General features: G+C 43.2%; 1 protein-coding gene across 2 annotated transcripts in view; it reads right to left on the reverse strand.

The window, feature by feature from the left end:
* The window catches only part of LOC105500028 (TNF alpha induced protein 8), a 123251-nt gene that overhangs the window by 65421 nt on the left and 36578 nt on the right, over window positions 1-21252 (reverse strand). The gene's annotated exons all lie outside the window — the stretch shown is intronic.

Genomic DNA, 21252 nt, shown 5'->3' on the forward strand with positions numbered 1-21252 from the left:
TGCTGGGGGAGGATGGGGCAGTGCAGTGAGGCTGCAGGAAGAGAAGGCTGGAGGAAGAATCCTGCAGTCCTACGTGAAAACAACTGCCATCCTTGCACATGCTCTAGGCCCAGTCGGGGAGGCACCAGCAAAGTGCCAACACGAGGCAAGGGCAGAGGAGGCTGCACATGGGAGCCTCATGTATCCAGTGGGCACCTCTACACCCAGCAGGAAACTCCTGGTTTTGGAGAGAGCTCTCAAAAAAACAGGAGAACAAAAAGCAAAGCATCTGCACAGGCATTTCCCTAAGACATCCTTTTCTCTCACTTGAGACTAGAGTGCCCAGGATGTCGCCCGGTCTATTCAAAGTGTGCTGTTTAAACCAGTCCCAGCAGTTAGCATCCTGCTTATCCTACTATATTTGGGAAGAAAGAAGAGTCACAGACATAGGCTACAGAGCAGGGAGATTCTCAAGTAAGTACTTGTGAAGCAGTCAAACCTTACAGAAAAAAAAAAAAAGCTAATATCTCTTTGTAGATATGACTGCGCACAGCACTTCCATGCTTCCATAGGACTTGTGAATTAAGACACTCTAGGTAGGTTCAGGGATCAACATTGTGATGGTCGCCCAATGTGAATGCATCACCCATGCTTCAAAGCAAGGAGGAGAGAGCAGGGAGCCAGAACTTCCAGCCCTAGGAGCCCTGCCTGGTGGCCTAGTGGCTGAAGAATCTGTCCAGACCCAGCTTTGTGAAAGCAACTTGTGGTCAGGAATATAGGTGGCTCTTGGCCTCTTTCTTGGTGAGCACAGCTCTGCAGCAGAAGCGCAGGGGTAATCTGTACCCCAACCCCTAACCCCCAGCCCCTGAGAGTGCAACTGGCACTGCCAGTCATGGAGGCACTCTGGAGTGTCACAATAACAGCAAATAAGCTGTCATTAGGGAAGTCTGCGGCCATCTTATCTGGTACTTCTCTATCTCTCTGCAAACACATGATGGCGGCCATGAGAAAATCAGATCCTTCTCTTCCGTGTGTGTGTGCTCCACATTATCTCAGCATCTCAGAGCAAGAGACTATCACTTACATCATTTCACTCTCCCCACACCCAGCGAAAGTGGGTGGCAATCCCAGTTTCCAAAGTGAGTGTCAGAGCAGAGAGGTTAAGCAGCATATTCAACAGGACCCTGCACAATAGGGCAGGGCTGAGAGGAGAGGCCATGAGGCCTAACCCCTACCCTCCCAGAACAATCTCTAGACACACATGCTCTCGCTGGCCTAGTTTCATCCACTGCTTGTCACATACCCCAAGAAAAATGTTTCCTTTATAGCTACCCACATCCTTATCAGCAGCACATTCAACAAATCATCAAAACAGTGATGACATTTGTGTCTGCAAAAAAAAAAAAGACACTTTCATTTGTTTATTTTATCTAATTCTACAGCTTCAGACAGAACTGGAAATGTCTACAAAACACCTTGGCCTTTATGCTTTGGCATTCCCAGGACATTCCCTAATCCCGAGTGCTTAATGCCATGGCTGCCAAGATTAATTTCATTTTCTTTCTGTTCAACCTTTCTCTCTTCCCATCAGTCCTCTCTGTACCCTCCTCCATATGCTGAATCCCACCCATGCTAACTCTTTCAATGGCCTCCCTAAACCATGGTGCTAATCAGAGCTTCCCCCTCCTCTATTTAACTTACTCTTCTTTGTCTCTCTCCTCTTCTTCAAAGAGGAAAGAGTCATTGGTGAAGCAGGGAGGAAGGCAGGCTGAGAAGGAATTATTCCAGGAGACTCGGTGACTGAGATAAACAATATGCTCAGAAGCATTTTCCAGATGTTCTAACAGAGACAGCGGATGGTCAGACTCACTTCTCACATAATGGAGGCCTTGCATGGCACAGGATTTCCCCAACCTTGTCTAGACATGGCCTTGCATGGTCCATGTCTAGACAAGGCTGGGGAAATCCTGCTGCTAAGCACCTGGAGATGTCCACAGTGTGCATGGTGCTCTCACTGTGGTCCACTCAGTCCTCGCCAAAACCCTGGGAGGTGGGCATCATTATCCTTGGATTACAGATGCGGAAACCCAGCTCCATAAAGTTAACGTATCTGTTCAGCAGAATGCTGGGATATGAGCCTATGTCTGCTGGCTTTTTTCTCTTCATATCATGTCGCAAAAGCATCCATGATTCACCAGACAGAAAGCACAAAAAGTAAACTGTATGGAAAACAGAAAGAACACGTTTCTATTTAATAGAAAGGCAAAAGACCTCCTGAGGCCAGGTAGAGTGATGAGTTAAGCAGTGTGGACAGCTGCTGCTGAGGGCCAGCACTGGGGCAGAGACTGCTCAGTTCTGTCATCATCACAGCTGCCATTCAGGTTACCCACCCAAATGGGCTGCACAAAAGGTAAGTGTGGGAAGGTAGGCCTTTCTATCATGCAGTACTTGTTTCTATGTTTTAAGTATAAATTGTTAAAAATGTTATTGTTAGAAGCAAAAAAAGAAGATTGTCCTCTAATTTCTCTTAGCATCAGATAACTTGGGTGTTGGTAAGACCGCCAATACCATCTAACCTCATTTCACAAGTGAGGAAAACAAGGCCATCCAAGGAGGCTGAAAGGCATGCCCAGAATCCCACCACTAGCCGTGAGCAGCACAGCTGTGGCACTCACTGGGTCCTAGGCCTGCAGAATGAGCATCTACGTCTCTCTTCCTATGATTCATGCTCAAGCCTCTCTTCACACTTGCACCACCAATGAAAACACTAAATCAGCATTTAGAAAGCAAAGAAACACTGAGTGCTGGCTGCAATAAACATGCTGGCACTTGAATGTGGTTTATTCTCTACTGAACTGAATATAAACAGAGTCCTGACATTTTATAGCATTCTTCCATCGCAAAACCTCATGTAAAACTGAACATGATCCCTAGTAATAAAATACTAAACTAATTAAACTCTCAATTTGCCAAGAAAAACTATCCAATTGTAAGGTAAATTTCTCTGTAAATTTCTAGAAATTCTGGTTAATAAGGCAACATATGATATTTCCCAAGTTAAATTTCTCCTCCTCCCTCCATCACCAACCAGTTATTTTTTTCTCTCTGTTTTAACCTCTCTGGCTCCCTTCACAACCTTGTCACTCAGTCATCACTGATTCCTCCCTTGGTTTGGGTGGTCACTTACTCACCAGGTTCTGCTGGCTTCTCATCTGTGCCTCTCCCATTTTCACTCCCATTTGCATTCTGTTAAACCTCCTTTTGTTTTTAAGGTAGCAGAAGGTGGTTTCTTGAAAAGACAACTTTCCAGAGAATGCTAGCCAAGCACTTCTACTCTCCACTCCCTCTCTAGAGGACAGAGAGCTTTCTCATTATGTAGTTTTACCCATGTGGGTATTTTCAAACCACATTTTTGTTTTGAAAACTAAGTTTCAAAAACTTTTCCAGGCTGGACGCAGTGGCTCATGCCTATAATCCCAGCACTTTGGGAGGCCAAGTTGTCTCTTGGAAGCAAGGGCAAGGGTCGAGGGTCAGAACTGCAGTGGGTGGCAAAGGTGAGAAAGAGCTTTTCCACTCTATATATTTACATTCTGACTTTTGAACAATGTAAGTATATTGTCGTTTTAGATTATATTTTAAAATGTTTAGAAACTGCTCAGGTTCTTCCCTGGAAGCTATTTCAAGCCCAGCTGGGTTGATCTTCCTTATGGTCTGTTTCTTCCCTGCAGGGAGACCTGTTCCCTTTCTTTTCTTTCATCTTACTTCACCTAGCCAGACATTAATATATCTTCTCACACTTTCAAGAAGTTTCTTTTCTTAAGCTCATGTATTATAATGTAACAGCTTACAGTTGGACATATCTGAGTTCAAGTTAATCTCTGCCACTTACTGTATGACCTTGAGATAGTAACTTAATTTCTCCGGGCCTCAGTCACTTCATTTGTAAAATGAGAATAATAATAACCTCCTTCCTAGGGTTGCTGTAAAGCTTAAGTAAGATAACACGGCTGGGCACGGTGGCTCACGCCTGTAATCCCAGCACTTTGGGAGGCTGAGGTGGGTGGATCACCTGAGGCAAGGAGTTCGAGACCAGCCTGGCCAGCATGGTGAAACCCCGTCTCTACTAAAAATACAAAAATTAGCCAGTTGTGGTAGTGGGCACCTGTGGTCCCAGCTACTTGGGAGGCTAAGGCAGGAGAATCGCTTGAGCCCAGGAGGCAGAGGTTGCAGTGAGCAGAGATCGTGCCACTGCACTCTAGCCTGGGCAACAGAGCGAGACTCTGTCCCAAAAAACAAACAAACAAAAACAAAACAAAAAACCTTTTTCAATTTAGACAGCAATCAGAATTATAATATGTCTTGAGTACTTTCCCTTTGATTTTTTTCCCTAAGAAAAGCACACATCATTTTTGAATGTTTGTGGGGGAAATATGATGTGTCACCCAGTTCTGGGCCTCTTCTCATTTGTACCCTGAGCCCACATGTTCATGTACTCCACAGTAAACACCCATCCGCCCCCATCTGCCTCAGGCTAACAACATGAACAAATTTACTCAACGACAAGGCTGGCGGCAAATCATTCCCAATGGGGGCCTGGGAACAGACATTTCCAGGAGACAACATCTCATCTCCTGCAAAGGAGTTGGAGCCTCATTTCCCCTTTCCACAAATGCAGTCCTCTTCTTACAGAGGAGGAAGAGGCCATGGGAGCCCGAGCCCCCATCCTGTGGTATATACTTCTGTCTCCTCTTTTCTATCTTCTTGTTACCCAAGCCCCTTCAGGACAAAGGAAGGCACATGGGCTGGTTTAATCTGGAAGAGGCTCACTAATTCAGTAAAGGGATGGGTCAAAACTAAATTTGTAAGTGTTCTTACTTCCAAACAGCTCTTCTAGGGCTCCATGTCTCATCTTCCCATCAGTCATGCAAACTAAAACTCTCCGGTTCAGTGTCATCGTGGGTCCCACTCTCCCTCTTCCTCACCTCCAAAACACTCCTCTGCCTTCTCCTCATCTCCAGCCCCATCACCCCAACCTCCTTCAGGCTCATCCTCTGGCCTGAACTTCCTGTGCCTCTTACTTAGTTGTCCTCAGGCTTCCCAAAGCACAGCCTGATCACCCTTAACATTGCCATGTGTACCTAGAATTAAGTTTAAAAAGCACTTCCATATCCTCACTCACCATGTCACCCTCTGATGAGGAACATGCAATGCTTCCCTGCTGCTCAGGGGTCCAAGTCCATGAGTCAACATAGGATTTAAAGCAATCCCCAGGCCTGCCCCCACCGTTTTGCCTCTGGGCCTCTGCTCACCCGCTTTCCTCAGCCCCTTGGATTCTTTCCATCATCACCAGCTGCAAAACACTGCCAGTCTCCCAAGGCTCAGCTCAGACGAAGCCTTTCGTGACACTGTAACCAGTCACTGGTTCCCACTTCTGCATCTCCATGATATTTGAACACTTACAGCATTTCCCACATTTTGCTCCAAGAGACAGCCATGTTTGGCTCCAAGAGGTAACCATCACTATACACACCTCATCAGCCCTACCCTATTACACCACACATTTCTAGACGACAGGGAGATGTCTTCATTCATTCAGCATGAATGAATCCACCTGCATTTACCCAGTACCTACTGAATGGCAGGCACTGACTTAGATGCTGGGGACATGGGAAATGAAATATAAGGGGTTGCCTGTCTTACAAAACTGACATTCAGTGGGAAAAAGTGGCAGCAGACCAGTAGGCACATACATAAATAAAGGACAGATTATGAAAGGTGCTAGGGCAAAAATAAACAGGGGGTTCTGACGGAGACCACTCTAGCAGAAGTGGCATCGGAGGTATATGCTGAAAGCAGGAATAATGGTCTGGGCAGTAGAAAGAGCAAGTGCTACAGCCCAAGACAGGACAAGCCAGGCATGCTTCAGGGGAAGGAGGTTATAGGGCCTGGTGCGGCTACAGTGATGGAAGCAAGGGGAGGAAAGGTGCGGGAAGCAGCTGAGAGTTAGGCAAAGGCCAGAATATGTAGACCATACAAGACATGGTAAGGAGTTTATATTATATGGCGGGAATGTAAAACAGGACAAACGTCTGGAAGGCAAAGTGATAATAAAGGTCAAAAACCTGAAAACTTCACAGGCCCTTTGAACCACTTACAGGAATATATCCCATGAAAGAGACAGAAGTGTGGACAAGTACAAGGAAGCTGCATGGGGTTATGACAATGACCCTGTATGAAAACTTTTAGAGCCTAAGTATCCACATGGGGACTGGGTAAGTAAATTATGGCACATCCATATAATGGCATGTAATGCAGTCTTTATTTTTTTATTTTTTATTTTTTAAGAGACAGGGTCTTGCTGTGTTGGCCAGGTTGGTCTTGAACCGTTGGCCTCAGGCAATCCTCCTGCTTCAGGCCCCCAAAGGGCTAGGACTACAGGTGTGAGCCACTGTGTCGGGCCAGTAATGCAATCTTTAAAACTGATCTTGCAGAGTATTAATAACATGAGAACTCTTCACAAAGGCTACAAAATAATACATAAAAGCAAAGAAATTATATTAAACCATAAAACCATATATAATTGTTATTTTTATTTATTATTATTATTATTATTTTTTGAGACAGAGTCTCATTCTGTTGCCCAGGCTGGAGTGCAGTGGCACGATCTTGGCTCACTACAACCTCCGCCTCCCAGATTCACGAGATTCTCCTGCCTCAGCCTCCTGAGTAGCTGGGATTACAGGCACCCGCCACCACACCCAGCTAAGTTTTTGTGTATTTTTAGTAGAGACAGGGTTTCACTATGTTGGCCAGACTGGTCTCGAACTCCTGACCTTGTGATCTGCCTGCCTCGGCCTCCCAAAGTGCTGGGATTACAGGCGTAAGCCACCGCACCCAGCCAGCCATATGCAATTTTTAAAGAGAAAACTATAAGCACACAGAAAAGAGACAGGAATAACGATATTCACAATACATTTTTTTTTATGGGAGTGACAATAAAGAGTGCCTCTTTTTTAAAAAAAAAAAAATTGGTCAAATTGTAGTTGATAAATACACTATACAAACATGTAATACTGCTGTGATAAGGGGAAAAGGTTTCAAAAACCCTGTGAGTTACAAGGTATAGCAGAGAGGATATCCTATGAAATCATATAAATAAATAGAGGCTGCCAATCAGGAGGCAGCTGGGGCAATCTTCTGTCTTTTCAGGGAATCTTCAAAGCGAAACAGAAAAACAAACCATAAAAACTCCCTAGAACTTGGGGCAGGAAGTGTGTCATTCCCTTTCTGCTTATCCCTGTGACTCAGCAGTGACTCGGAGGCCCCTCTGATCTATGCAAGAAGAAATTAAAGATAGGAGTTCTGAGAGGATGGAGACTTAGAAACCTCACCCAGGAGCTCCCAGCCCCGAGGGGGAAGTTGGGAATATTGAACTTGGAACTTTTTTTTTTTTTTTTGAGATGGCGTCTTGCTCTATGGCTCAGACTGGAGTGCAGTGGCACGATCTTGGCTCTCTGCAGCCTCCACCTCCCAGGTTCAAGTGATTCTCCTGCCTCAACCTCTCGAGTAGCTGGGATTACAGATGCCAGCCAACACACCTGGCTAATTTTTGTATTTTTGGGGTTTCGTCGTTGAACCTGGAACTTCTAAGGAAAAAAAACATTCTCTATTCTTTTTTAGATTCATTACAACAGCAACCAACAGTTTTACCTATATTGTTACAAAGTAAACATGATTAAGCTTTTGTTTATTTCCTTTAAATAAGATTTACTTCACAAGCCCAAACCTACTGTTGTTCCAAGCCTTCTTCCCAAACAGGTTTGAAAGTTTAATAAACAGTCTAGACAAGTCTCAACAAGTCTGAGGTATTTTGATCCTGGCTTACACAAGCTCAAGTTGAAGGAGTTTTACTGCAGAAGTCCATTCAGCCAATTTACGCCCCCGTTCCTCACCGGGAAGCAAAGGTGATTTGGTTCCTGTGTCTCCATCTGGTAGCCTCCTAAGCTCAGCACTCAACGGCCAAAGAGTACAGATTAAAACTGATTTGCTAACAGAAGCCCACATACTTCTTTTAGTTCCATTTTTAATAACCCTCTGGAAACTACAGAGTGGAAGGAAACATACACAGCACTATAAAACAAAACAGCAACTTTTGACTCTGGAAGCCTTTACATTTTTAAGGTAAATTAAATTAAAATTTGAGGACACACAATTACAATCCAGGACCACTGCCTTCCTACATTTATGCAACAAATATTTATTGAGGCCTTACTGTGCCCTATGTTAGACTCTAGGGTAAACGACTGACAAGTGGCCAGAAGAGTGATGTGTATGTATGCAGGGTGGGGTGGGGGTGTGGTTGAGGGAGGCAGATATTTCCGATAAACTCCAAGAAAAGCAGTCAGTTTGGGAACACGTTATTCAGGATCTTATAAGCCCTGTTAAAAAGTTTAGATTTTATCGAAACTCTAATGAGGCATCTTTTTTGTTTGTTTTTGTTTGTTTTTTTTGAGACAGAGTCTCACACTGTTGCCCAGGATGGAGTACAGTGGCACGATCTCGGCTCACCTCAAGCTCTGCCTCCCAGGTTCACGCCATTCTCCTGCCTCAACCTCCCGAGTAGCTAGGACTACAGGCACCCAACACCGCACCTGGCTAATTTTTTGTATTTTTTAGTAGAGACGGGGTTTCACCGTGTTAGCCAAGATGGTCTCAATCTCCTGACCTCGTGATCTGCCCACCTCAGCCTTCCAAAGTGCTGGGATTACAGGCATGAGCCACCGCACCTGGCCTAATGAGGCATCTTAAGCAAAGGATGATGCAATGAGATGGACATTTTATGAAAGCCAATAGCAGCACAGGACGTTAGACTAGGTGCAACTGCCCTTAAAGTAACCTAGGAAAGAGATGGCGGCAGTGGCTTGGTCTTAGTTAGTGGCAGTGCACAGTGACTGGCGGTATATGGAGTGTACAGCTATTCACCGGGAGAACTGACAATACTGGCAATTGATTGGGCATAGGGGTAAGGCCAGAAGAATAAGCCTTCCAGGTTTCGAGATAGTTACCTGGGTCATTGACTAAGGGGAAAAGTGAAAGAGAAGGCAAGTTCAGCTTTCTTCACATCAAATTTGAGTTGCCTGCGAGATACCAAAGAACATTTTCTAGCTAGACACCCAGGTCTAGAACTTAGACAAGAGCTTGGGCCTGGAATATAAGTTTGGGAGTCACCGGCATGTAGAGAATCTGAAACCCTAGGAATGGGCAGGGTCACCAGGGAGAGACTGGAATAAGAAGGGCAGAGAATCCAGGTAGAGACCAAGAAATATCAACATTTTGATATTGGACAAAGGGGAAGGAGCCTGCAAAGAAGATCAATGAGGGGCAAAGAGAAAAGGGGGAGGAAAATCAGGAAAGTGGATTATCGAGGACCAGTCTGTCTACAGAAAACGGGAGCAGCGTGGACTCGTTTGGAATGGTCAGGAAGAGAAGAGAAAGGTCCCCACCTAGCACTAAAATGCCAGAGGTTGCTCAACTTCTCCATGCCTGTGTATTTCTGGTAAACAGCACGGGGCCAAATGGGAGGCAGCAAGAAGAGGGTAGGTTCTGAGATAAACTTAGCAGGAGATCCTGGCCATAGCCAGCATGGTCTGCTCAGAGGCTGGAAAAGGGGTCAAGGGCCAGAGAAGTGATGAAACGCCTAGGTCCTGGGACTACTGCTTAAGGAGTAGTACTTCATCATTCAGCCACAAGTATGTATACGTCATCTACTGCGTGTGAGCACTGCTGATGGTCCTGGGGATAGAGCAGTGACAAAAGTTCTAACAAAATAGCCAGAAAAACAGGATTTTTGAGTGAGATAAATGCTGTGGAGGGAAAAAATAAACCAGAGGCAGGGGCTACAGAGTGGGTGGGAGAGAGGAGCATTTTGGATGGGCTTTCTCCTGGGGTAATATCTGAGCAGAAACTGGAGAAAAATTAGGGTGAGAGCCAAGGAACAACCTATGGGGAAGGGGCTTCCAGGCAGAGGGAGGGGTGTGTGCAAAGGCTCTGAAGTAGGAGGAACGAGCTTGGGAAGTTTGAGGAACAGCATGGTGGTCAGTGTGGCCTGACGGGCAGGGAAGGAGGGAGTGGGAGGAAACAAGTTCGCAGAATTGGACAGAGGCCACATGAAGGGGAGCCTGTAGTTCCTGGTAAGGAGTGGGGAGTTTGTCCATTGGAATGGAGAGCCATGGCAGGGCAAGGGAATGACTGTCATCAGTGATAAGACCATTCTGACTGCATACGGACTGTCTGAGAGTGACAGTGCAAGAGCATGCGGGAGTTAGGAGGCTCCTGAGTATACCCAGAAGAGAAGTGGTGGTGGGAGAAGCAGTGAGATTTAGGATGTGCATATTTGCTAGGGCAAGTGGAAAGAGCTTGCTGCCTGGTGAGCTGTGTAATGAGGTAACAGAGGAATCAGGATGTCTCCTGGGCTTGTGGCCTGAGAGCTGTGTGCATGAAGGGCAAACCCAAGAAGGAGCCAGTGTGGGGGAAGGGGCACGCAATTAAGATGCTTATTTCTAGTGGAAATGTAAAACAGACAACAGAATTATCACGTCTGGAGTCTGGGAAAAATGTGTTAAATACATTAATTTGGAAGTTATTAGTATTTGGTATTTATCCCCCAGGACTAGAAATCACTGATATTCTCAATCTTGGCTGTACGCTGGTATGCCCAGTAACAAAAAAATGAACAAAAAAACCAATTCAAACCAAACCAAAACAAAAACTGATGCTCACAAGTCTTCCCCAAAGGTTCTGAATTAACTAGACTTGGATAAAGTCTAGTCTTTTTTAGTTTAGTTTTGTTTTGTTTTGTTTTGTTTGTTTGTTTTTAGCAGGTTAAGAACCCTAGAAACAGTGTAGTATGGAGAAGAAAGTCAATGACTGAGCCCTGGGGTAATTCCATCTGCAGAGGCCCTTGGAGAGAACAGTTACTGAGGTAGGAGAAAAAAAGGGGATGTGATGCCCTGGAAGTCAAGTCAGGACAGTGCTTCAAGGGGCAGTGAGGGGGCGGGATGGTTACAAGGGCATACTGCAAAAAGAAAAAGAAGGGGGCCAGGGTGGATGATGCCAACTACTACTGAGAGGCTGAAAAAGACAAGGACTACAATAGGCCACGGAATTTCTTACAATGGAGGCCTTTGGTGACCTTAATAGAAAGGGTTTTTGAGGCGTGGTGCAGTGGGGAGGGGTGGCAGGAAGGGGAGATTGCACACACTCCAGGAGACAAGTCTTCAAGAAGTTCTGCCAGAATGGGCAGGAGAGAAGTGCCATAGCGCTGGAAGGCTACATCGAATATAGAAATTTCTTTCACTTGGTTTTTAAGAAGGGTGATAAAAAGGCATGTTCTGATGGTGATAGGGATGTTTCCATACATGGAAAGAAACTGATGTACAAGAGAAAGAGTATAATTGCAGGAGGACTTGAAGAAGTTGGAGAGAAAAAGCCATTAGGGACCCTGAGCCAATGAATCTGAAATTCCCCTTCAAATGCCAGATTTATCTTCACTTTTCATTTTCCAGCGGATATAATGTGTCCTAAAAATCACAGAGTGGCTAGATTGAAATCAACCTTAAAAATCATCTAGTCCAACGTGTATTCCCAGTCTACTACTTGAATGCCCTGTGTCCCCTCCCAGTAGTCATCATGACAACCTCCACTGAAAGGCAATTTCTGTACTCCATCCACCCCACCACAAACCCATGGTTCGTGATCTCTTCGCACACTCCTTGAACTGAACAGAAATCTGTTTTCCCATACTTCAATCCACTGGTTCTGGTGCTGTGCCTTCGGGATACACAGAATATGTCTAATTCCTCTTTCACATCTTTCAAACAATTGAAAACTAGTAACTCCTGTCCCACCTTGTTAATTATGTACTCCCTAAACCAAACCAGTTCTTTCCACATGCATAGACAAATAGATCCTATTCTAGAAAATATCTAGACAGGGGCTACAAATCCACCTCGGCATGCTTTAACATAAAGAACGTACTGTCAAGCACAATAGAATAAAAGGTACACCAATATACATAGAAATAACCCATACTAAGCCTGGTTACCAAGAAACCAGAGAAGTTCCAGGATAGTTGGGCTTAATCCACTCAATCCTTAAGCACTCATTTAATTATGTTTCTCTCCATCTTGTTCCCCAATTCTAGCAGAGAACTCTCCCACAACATGTATGTACATACACACACACACCACACACTCAACATATGCACACTCACTCAGACTCTCAGATAGGAGAAAATTTGACCATCAACAGCTGCCTTGTTATTAAGCACACCTTGTAATGGTTCTCATTAAATCAAGTTTTTAGGAAAGGGTCTCTACAGCATTAACTGATTATTTTCTCAAAACCTCATGTTGGACTATAAACTCCAAAGCCAGAAGAAAAACCCAAATGTTTACACATCCAAAAGTATTATTTTATTTCATCTTATCTTATTTCAGAGACAGGATCTAACTTCATTGCCCAGGCTGAAGTGTAGTAGTGCCATCACAGCTCACTGCAGCCTTGAACTCTTGGGCTCAAGTGACTCTCCCACCTTCACCTCCCAAGGTGCTGGGATTATAGGTGTCAGCCACCACACCTGGCCAGGAATACTTTTAATGCAATTATAAATTAAGTTAAAAGCACAGCTACAAAAGCCAGGATTAGACTATAATTAAAGTATCCCTTGAATTATGTAGTCACTGCTAACATTCAATGAAGAAACAGGTATGTTGTTCCAAAACTGAAGGAATATTCAAGCCAAATATTATATGAGCTGTTATTCTTCTAGTCTTATTTTAAAACATTCCAACCACTGGAAGTCAAAGGGACCTGAACACATAAGAGTATTGGCTTAGTCTCAAATAACCCTATAATAGGCTAAAACAATTTTTAAAACCAGTATAGTAATTAATGCAAAATGCACATGGTAGGTTCTGAAATGTTTACTGAATTAATAAACTGCATTACACTGGAGTCAAGGGTTCATGAGATGGTGAGGAGGAAGGGGAGGAGCAGGAAGAGGGACAGGAGAGGGGAGGGGGCAGGAGGATGGGGGGAAGAGGAAAAAAACTGAAAAACTGCAACAGGTATCACCCCAGATTCATATGTACATCAATTTAGTTGTAGGCCAGGCACAGTGGCTCATGTCTGTAATCTCGGCATTTTGGGAGGCCGAAGCACGAGGATCACTTGAGCCTAGGAGTTCAAGACCAGCCTGGGCAACATAGGGGGACCCCATCTCTACAAAAAAATAAAAATACAAATAAATTAGCCAAGCATGATGGCACATGCATATAGTCCCAGCTACACAGGAAGCTGAGGTGGGAGGATTGCTGGAGCCTAGGAGGTCAAGGCTACAGTGAGCTATGATCACATCACTGCACTCCAGACTCTAGCCTGGCTAACAGAGGGAGACCTATCTTAAAAAAAAAAAAAAAAAAAAAAAAATCAGTTCTAGAACAAAATGTTGATACAGAGCATTAAAGGTATCACCTGAAATCCCCATTTAAAGGGATAAACTGAAAAAAAAAGGAAGTGTCAATCAATCATCTGCAAAAGATCAATGAATTCAGAGTATTTCAAGAGCTGTGACCATCTATTTTCATCAGATTTTGGGAAGAAAACGGTTTGATTATAATTAATGTTTGACTATAATTTATATAATTAATCAAGGTGATAAATCAATTAAATTCACCACCTTGATTAAACACTAAATTTGACAACTGCATACAAGAAAAAAACACAACTTATTTATGACAAAGATCTTTTATGTGTCCCACACTCTGGAAAAGTGGATGTGTCCAGAGGACATAAAGATCATGATATTAATTATATAAGGCAGGCTGGGTACCTTTAATGCCCTATATCAGCTTTTTGTTCTAGAACTAGGGCTGTAATCCCAGCACTTTGGGAGGCCAAGGCAGGCAGATTACTTGAGGTCAGGAGTTCAAGACCAGCCCAGCCAACATGGCGAAACCCCCGTCTCTACAAAAATACAAAAATTAGCCAGCATGGTGGCCTGTGCCTGTAATCCCAGCTACTTGGGAGGCTGAGGCAGGAGAATCATTTGAACTTGGGAGGCGGAGGTTGCAGTGAGCCAAAATCACGTCACTGCACTCCAGCCTGGGTGACAGAGCAAGACTCTATCTCAAATGATGATATTAATAATAATAATTATTATTATTATATAAGGTAAATATTTGATGATATAGGTCAATATAACCAGCTATGAAAGCATTCCTGAATATCTCAAAATTAAACAAAACTGATTTTGATACAATTAAAAAATGCCTTTCTTAGCCTCCTCTTATCTAATCAAAAGGAAGAAAGAAGAAAAAGAAGTCTCTACAGCACACAAAATCAGATTTCTTATATAAGTTCTTATGTAATCCCTTTCAAATGGTTAATTCTGTAATTTTAGAAAACTTTATATCAGGCCCAAACAATTTAAAAGCTTATTTAAAAATTATTTATCTTGGCTAATTTCTATGGGTTACATACAAAGTTAACAATCTTAACTTTGGTCTTCTTCCAAGCCATTCAAGTACAATAAACTTATGGAACTGCAGGAAGAAGTCCTACCCAAGAAATCGGAACCAGGAGGTGCACTGGCCACAAAGAAAGGCCTCCGTGATGGCAGACGCAGAAGAGACTCAAAGGGCAGAGACGAAACCACTTCCTTTTTATTATCTTGCCAGGTGGCTAAAAATGTAAACTTCTACATGCTATTATTTCCTTACAGGAGGCATATACATTGCTCTGGCATTTCTTTAGCCTGATTTTTCTAGAGCATTGTTTCTTAGCCTTGGTTCTACTGATATTTTGGCCCACATAATTGTTATGGGGAGCTGCTGGGTGCATTGTAGGATGCTTTGAAGCATCTCTGTCTTCTACCCACTGAATAACCCCTCCCACTAAATTTAAATTAATAAAACCCCTCCCGGTTTGCTAAAATTGTCTTTGGATATTGCCAAATGTCTCCTGCGGGCAGGGCAAAACTGCCCCCAGCTGAGAGCCATGTTCTCGAGTACAGGTTCTTAAACTGGCTATATGTTGGAAGCATCTGAGGAGGTTTTAAAAATACTTATACCTGAGTCTCACCCTCAGAGATTTTGACTTAATTAGTCTGGAGTAGGCCTGGGGCACCTGAGGCACCTGGGTTTTTGAAAGAGATTCTCATGTGCAGCCAAGTGTAAGAATCTCTGCCCTAGAGTTTATCAATGACATCAAGTAAGTCATTTAATCAATTTAACCCAACTCAAAAATGCATTGTATCTCTCTCAACTAGGGTCTTCTTTATCTTGGTACCAGAATCAACATGATTAGAGGACACAGAAAGAAGTGGAAAAGGCCAGGGGTGGTGGCTCACGCCTGTAATCCCAGCACTTTGGGAGGTCGGGAGGCAAGGATCACTTGAACCCAGGGGTTCGGAAAAGAGCCTAGGCAACATGGCAAAACCATTTCTTACGAAAAATACAAAACTTAGCTGGGTGTGGTGACACAAACCTGTGGTTCCAGCTACTCGGGAGACTGAGGTGGGAGGATCGCTTAAGCCCAGGACTTAAAGGCTGCAGTGAACTATGATCTCACCACTGCACTTCAGCCTGGGTGACACAGGAAGATCCTGCCTTTAAAAAAAAAAAAAAAAAAAAAAAAAAAAAAAAAAAAAAAAGTGGAAGAACTAGGAAAAGGTCAACTGTAGCTCTAATCTGCAAAGTTCTTTACCCTTTAAGGTGAACAGAAACTAGTGCATAAAGATTTATTTCAACTTTAACATTGCAACTAAAAACACTCCAGTTTGGGAGATCTAGAAAATAAGCCTCACAGGTAGGAAGACAGAATTACCTCCTCACGTGGTGAAATGCCAGCTCTACAATGAAGAAACTCTGGAGCTGCCATCTCTTTAATGGGCACCATTAAATCAGCCTCAGAGAAATGCCAAGTTCATTAAAAATAATAAACAAATCTGTGAGTGTGAAGACACCCAGAGGACCCACACGGGAACTGCAATCCAGACTTCTCTGTGTGTGGGTGGTGGAGGTGGGGTTTATCTTCAGATAGATGACACTACCAGGAACCTGCCAGGAGCTGACAGAAAAGCTTGATTCCTCTAAAAAAGCTCCATGGTCATGAACAGCCCACATGCTTCCCTCCTGCCCATTACACCTTGGTGTCTTCTGCCAGCTTCCTCAGTGTGTTCAACAACACAAGGCCTGATTCCAGTTTTTGCAGACAGTGGCACGGCACTGCCCCTGAAGGCACTGTTCCCCTAAGAGCTCGTCTGTGGCTATAGTATTCTCATCAACTGTGTGCCAGCCTACTGGTTATGCCAACACACACTGTCGTTTTTTTGAGTAAGAAAAAAGTAAGGAGACACACACATGCATACACACGTGATAAGGATTCTTCTCCCGTTTCAGGAACAAGAATTATCAGTAACTTATGGCCAGGCAAGATGGCTAATGCCTGTAATCCCAGCACTTTGGGAGGCCAAAGTGGGCAGATCACTTGAGGTCAGGAGTTCAAGACCAGCCTGGCCAACATGGTGAGACCCCATCTCTACTAAAAATACAAAAAATTAGCTGGGCGGGGTGGCGGGCGCCTGTAGTCCCAGCTACTCGGGAGGCTGAGGCAGGAGAATGGTGAGAATGCAGAAGGCGGAGCTTGTAGTCAGCCGAGATCACACCACTGCACTCCGGCCTCCAGCCTGGGCAACAAACAGAGACTCCATCTCAAAAAAAAAAAATTTAAAAAAAAAAAAAAATATATATATATAAATTAGCTGGGCGTAGTGGTGGGTCTCTGTGATCCCAGCTACTGGGGAGGCTGAAGCAGCAGAACTGCTTGAACCTGGGAGGTGGAGGCTGCAGTAAGCCGAAATCATGCCACTGCACTCCAGCCTAGGCAACAGAAAAAAATAAAAAATAAATAAATAATCGGTAACTTGTATGAAGTGCTTAGGATGAGTACAGTACTTTACTATGCGCCATACATGCTTTAATCTCACTAACTCCTGACAGCACTGAAAAGCAGGTGCTATTAATGTCCTCATTTTATAGACAAAGTAATTAAGGCTTACACAGTCTTAAGAAACTTATCCAAGGCAAAGCCAGGACCTGCACCTATTTCTCTCTGGCCCCAAAGCTGATGCTTTTAACCGCCATGCAATACCGTCTCTGGTTCTCAAAAACAAAAAAACAAACCCAATCAGTGATATGAACTGAACTCTACCACCTGTGAGTGTTTCAAGTTTTCATTGATTTGGGTTGGACTAGATTAGAAGAAAAGTTAGTGGATATGGACAGGATGCATGATACACAAATTTTCTTCCAGACTCCATCAACAAGACCACAGGACACTGTGTATGTCTTTGAATCTGTCTGTTTTTTGTGTGCATCTGTATATGACAGAGAGAGGAAACATCTCACAGAACATATGAACATATTGGGAAAACCTGGTCTTACCACTAGTTTGTAAGTTCCAAGAGGACCTGAACTATTTCTATCAACATTTATTCAGTCAGCAACTAATACTGGATGGTTACCACTGGTTAGACCCTGTCCCATGTGCTGGAGATTCACAAATGAACGAAACAGACGACAGACAAGGGCCTTTTTTTTTTTTTTTTTTTTTTTTTTAAAGAGACAGTGTGTCGTTATGTTGCCTAGGCTAGATGAGAATTCCTGGGCTCAAGTAATCCTCCTGCCTCAGCCTCCTGAGTAGCTGGGATTGTGATCCCAGGCATGTGTCATAACACAGGCCATTCTTAACGACCACATTATGCTGCCTCTACTAGCTTTTATGCTAGATGCATTTACTCTGTCTACAGCATGGAAAACTAACTTAATTTTGTTTGTCCCTTTAACCTCAAAACCTAACACATGAATGCCTAGTGAATAATAAGCACTTCAATATTTGCTGAATAAATGAATTGGTCAGCAGCATACACTTTAGCACTTAATTCAAAAACTAAGCTAGATGCAAAATGTTTCATATGCTGAGTCTTGCTGCTCCAGCTAGTGTATAAACTTTGTAAGCACAAGGATCACAGTATGTCTATGGGTACCAAATAAAAGCATTCCATCTTAAGGCTGCTTCACAATATACCAGTCCCAGAATTTAAAATAAGCACACATAATTTGTACTTCCATGAAATTATTAAAGGTACTGATAATTCTAATAATAAACATCATTTGTTAAAAAGGAGGCTAGCACATTCTGGAGAGTACTAAACTTTAGCAAATGTATATCTTCCCTGTTGTAGGGCATCATTAAAATAAAATGAAATGTCAAAGCCTGTGCCTATTATGAGACCCTTAGGAACAGTATCACATCTCTGGATTTGGGGGTTTGGTAGCTCTGGCAATGGTGGTCTCAAGATAGTGAAAGCAAAACCTACCCCCCTTCCTTCTCTCCCTCCACCCTGGCCCCCAAAGCCTCATGTTTCATTACAAGCTGAGTGCCCTCAGACTTCCAATTGCCTTTAAGGTTTCTGTAAAACTCCTTTGAGTTTGTGGCAGATTTTAAAGAGTGGGCTTTTAAAATACTAAGCAGCAGAAGAATTTTCTTTGGAGCTGTTAAGTAGTCTTGAACTCACATATAAATTATTGGCTTTGAACTAATTATCTGTAACAAAAATGACAAATATGAAGCTGACCACTTTTATCCAATTGTTCTGGAAATTTTTGAAGCATTGTCAATCATTTTCACTGTACATAATATCTTCTCAATGTAATTTTTCCCCATCTTCATTGAGGTTCTTTTAATATAATTTAAACCTTCTTAATATTAAGCCAAAGTGAAGATTATAATAAACAATCAAAACAAGTATTTGTCCTGGTTTTTATTAGATAGCCTATTTTCCCAAGTACAGATTGTCCTAGTGAACTTCATTTTCTCTTTTAAAAATGTACATTCTATTCAGAATCTACAGAACTTTTAATTACCACATTTGCCTACTCTGCATAATCTGACAGCTAACCTCTCTGCCCTTTGGTATTCTTTCACTATAATTACCCAACATTTTCCTTCTGAATGTAGATCTTCATATTCTTTTTTCTTTTTTTGCATTTTTTGCAGAGATGGGGTTTCAAACTCCTGAGCTCAAGGGATCCACCCTGCCTTGGCCTCCCAATGTGCTGGGATTTCAGGCGTGAACCACTGCAACCAGCCACATTCTTATTTCATAAACTTTACAAGTTCACACTCTTCACTTTAAACAAATCTGCCCCCTTTGGCGTGTCATTTGAGTCCCACTGTATGTCATTAAGCTTCTTAACCTCAACCACTACTTCCCACTGAAATAACTCTATTTTCTTTTTTTCTAATGAAAAAGTAAGACATGTTCTATGTGAAAATTAAAATATGGTGAGCACTTACCACTTACTATGTGCCAGGCATTGAACTAAGTATTTTTTAAATCTTATTTTCATCCTCATGAGGTCAGTGCTCTGATGAGTTCCATTTTACATAAGAAAGTAGTTAAGTAAATTGCCAAGTTACAATAGCAGAAAGGGCAGGGTCAGAATTTGAATCCAGCTCTCTTTCCAAACCCTAGCTCAAACCGCTGTGTCAAACCAGACTCTTCCCCAATCCATTCCCAGCTAGAATCCCAAATAATAATTTGGTTATTTTTTCCAAAGTTTTAAATACCAAATAAGCATGCCTACCCTTTACCCTACCACCTTCCCTCTTACTTAAACAAGACCATATTATATACATTAGTTTAAAAGTTAATAATATAGTGTATCTTTCAAAGTCAATATATATAGCTTTTTCTTTCTGTCATGGTTCCATACTAGTCCATCCTGTGGTAGTACCGCAACAAAGTTAACCTTAGTTAAACCAGGTTTGGTTAAATTTGATGAACATTTGGGCTGTTAAGCACCACAGGTCTAAGGATACTTTTATTCCTCTGCTTAACACTCAAACTCTATAAACCAGAGCTTTGTTCCTCCTTCACGGGTGAACACCCACAATGTCGCTTCATCAGCACTTCTTAATAATTTTACTCTGCTCTTGCTAATCACCTTATTTGCCTGTTCCATTGATATGAGTTCATTCATTGGATTTTTTTTTTTTTTTTTTTTGAGACTGAGTCTCTGTCGCCCAGGCTGGAGTGCAGTGACGCAATCTCGTCTCACTACAACCTCCGCCTTCTAGGTTCGAGCGATTCTCCTGCCTCAGCCTCCCGAGTAGCTGGGACCACAGGCGCGTGCCACCATGCCCGGTTAATTTTTTGTATTTTTAGTAGAGATGGGATTTCACCGTGTTAGCCAGCATGGTCTTGATCTCCTGACCTCGTGATCTGCCCACCCCGGCCTCCCAAAGTACTGGGATTACAGGCATGAGCCACCATGCCCGGCCCATTCATTGGGTTTTTAATATTTATTTGACCGTTCAAAATTCACACTGCCATTTCAACTTTTTGTTTCCTTTAAAATGAACACCAAGGCTGGGTGCAGTAACTCATGCCTGTAATCTCAGCACTTTGGGAGGCCAAGGCAGGAGGATCACTTGAGCCCAAGGGTTCAAGACCAGCTTGGGCATCATAGCAAGACCCCACTGCTATGAAAAATTTTAAATATTAGCCAGGCGTGGTGGTGCACACCTATAGTCCCAGCTACTCTGGGGGCTGAAGTGGGAGGACTGCTTGAGGCCAGGAGGTTGAGGCTGCAGTGAGCTATAATCATGCCATTGCACTCCAGCCTGGGCAACAGAGCAAGACCCTGTCTAAAAACATAAAATAAAATAAAATAAAAACAGAAAAAATGAACACCAAAACAAAGCTAGGAATATTTAAGGCTATGGAGTATAATGCTTTTGTTTGAAAACTCTTAAGTAGGTTTTAAGAATATGGGGAAGGAGAAGGGGACCAGACAGGGGAGAGAAGGGCCAACCCCTGCTTTCAGAGCATTTATTTATTTATTTACTTACTTTTTTTTTTTTTTTTTTTTTTTTAAGACAGAGTCTGGCTCTGTCTCCCAGACTGGAGTGCAGTGGCACGATCTCAGCTCACTGCAAGCTCCACCTCCCAGGTTCACGCCATTCTCCTGCCTCAGCCTCCCAAGTGGCTGGGACTTCAGGTGCCCGCCACCACACCCGGCTAATTTTTTGTATTTTCAGTAGAGACGGGGTTTCACCGTGTTAGCCAGGATGGTCTCAATCTCCTGACCTCGTGATCCGCCCTCCTCGGCCTCCTGGGATTACAGGCATGAGCCACCGTGCCCAGCC

The sequence above is a fragment of the Macaca nemestrina genome, chromosome 6 (assembly GCF_043159975.1).
Source record: "Macaca nemestrina isolate mMacNem1 chromosome 6, mMacNem.hap1, whole genome shotgun sequence".
Taxonomy (NCBI): Eukaryota; Metazoa; Chordata; class Mammalia; order Primates; family Cercopithecidae; genus Macaca; species Macaca nemestrina.